Source organism: Palaemon carinicauda, chromosome 28, assembly GCF_036898095.1.
Source record: "Palaemon carinicauda isolate YSFRI2023 chromosome 28, ASM3689809v2, whole genome shotgun sequence".
NCBI classification, from domain to species: Eukaryota; Metazoa; Arthropoda; class Malacostraca; order Decapoda; family Palaemonidae; genus Palaemon; species Palaemon carinicauda.
In genome coordinates, this window is record NC_090752.1 from 52,063,440 (window position 1) to 52,065,458 (window position 2,019).

Consider the following 2,019-nt stretch of genomic DNA (forward strand, 5'->3'; position numbering starts at 1 on the left):
CTATTAAGAAATGGTTCATCTACATTGGTCTCCGTAGTTTTTTTTTTTTTATTTATAGTCTTTAATTTTATTTCTATTTTCATTTCAAGCCACAAACATTGAAATATATAAATTCCTGCAGTTTCACGGCAAACGTTCTTATGAAAATATTGATAGCCCATACGTAATGAATAGCCAAAGTTCAGATTTTAATGTATAAGACTTAAAGAATATTCCATCATTTTATTATATTAAAAGTACTCCATTTGATTGTTAGAAATTTTTTTGCAATTCAAGGGATCATGATTTTAGTTTATTATTTCAGTTAAAAAAAAGGTCAATAACCTAAACCAGCTGAATGCAATTGATAAGTTGGGTTAGAAGTTTAAGCTTACATTTACTTTTTCAAACTTCAATATTTTTGCAGTTCTAAAAGTGATGGGATTGTCACAGAGTTGCTTTCAAATTCACCTCCATATGTAGATACAATAATACCAACACCGGTCAATCTGTAGCTTGACATCCTAATTAATACCCAACTGCTTTTGTATAAATAATGATATAGGTAAAGCAACTAATTCTGAAGGAAACAATGTAATTTTCTGATTTTTCATTACCATACATAGATACAATACCAATACCGATTACTTTCTGTAGCTTGACATAAAATACCAAAACTGGTTACTTTGTGGTTTGCCATAGATAAGATACCATCACTGGTTACTTTCTGTGGTTAGCCATAGATAAAATACAAAAAATGGTTACTTTCTGTATCTTGCCATAGATAAAATACCAACACTGGTTACTTTCTGTAGCTTGCTATTCATAAGTAATTTCAAATGCTTTTGCAAATCTGGTTACTTTCTGTAGCTTGCTATTCATAATTTCAAAATTCTTTTGCAAATCAAAGAAATTATAGCTTAAGCAACTCATAACGAACAACAATATCCATAGTTTCTCAGATTTTTCATTTTCCATGAAGTGATGAAACACTTTACGCCCAAAACCAGAAAGGATAGAAATTGTCCCTTCTTAAGATGAAATTTTAAAATCAAGATGAATGCTTTTTTTTTTTTCAAGACAACATTAAAGAAAAGGATATTTAAAAGATATAATCTTTGAAATACCTTTCAATACAGAGGTTAAAGATGTGCCAACTACCATTATATGATAAATAAGCATTTTACTCTAAGACCAATCAGAAACAAACTTGCCAATATCAATCTGGCTACTCTTCGAAAACTAGCATTTTACCCAGGCAATACTGCCATGAAACTTACTAGGTGATATAACTGCATAGAAGATTTAAGTAAATATGGCAAATCATAAGTCAAGACTTTAGTTAAACTTATGTCATCCTATACCTCCAGAAAAGTTAAATTTCTGGTTATTGACATCCACTCAGGTCACGTTAAGGTAGTTTAAAACCTTCTTCAAACCAGCAGAACCTGTTGATAAAAGAATATTTATTAGGCAAAATCCTTCAAATATCTCAACATCCCAGTTGACCTATAAAAACTTTAGCACTTTTTAATTTAAAAAAAGGTTTAAGTTTGTAAGGATATTAATAGTAAGAGATAGTTTCGGCAATAAACAAAAATGTTTGAAGATGAATACTTAAAGCCTTGATTAATCTAATTTTTAACGGCTAATTAACTGGGGAAGTTAGGCTTTAACAGTAATTCTTAAACAATACAAAAAAAAGGGTGAAAGTAATTTTAGAATCTGATAAAAGTTGGGGAATAAAAAAAAAAAGAAAAAAAAAAGAATAGAAAAAATGGTTAATTTTTAACAGCTAATAACTAGTTCTTATGAATTTTTAAGACTTCATGCTTTAACATTAATTATACCTTTACGAACTACTGACAAAAGGACTAAAGTTAACCTTTAAAATCTAAAACCAAAACTCCACTTACCCAATATCACATTAGTACATAGGAAATATTAAATGCAAGCCCCCTTTGGCGTACGGTAGACCTCAAGGTCTACCGTACGCCAAAGGGACATCCTCCCCCCTTTAGGGGCTCCGCCCCTAAAGAG

At 30.4% G+C, this 2,019-nt stretch overlaps 1 long non-coding RNA gene across 1 annotated transcript in view; it reads right to left on the reverse strand.

Moving 5' to 3' along the window:
* Positions 1 to 574: 574 nt before the first annotated feature.
* Positions 575 to 2,019, reverse strand: part of LOC137622037 (uncharacterized) — a 2,011-nt gene continuing 566 nt past the window's right edge. Inside the window, exon 3 of the long non-coding RNA XR_011040332.1 lies at positions 575 to 1,427. This is a non-coding gene — a long non-coding RNA (uncharacterized lncRNA). The remainder of the gene's footprint in view (positions 1,428 to 2,019) is intronic.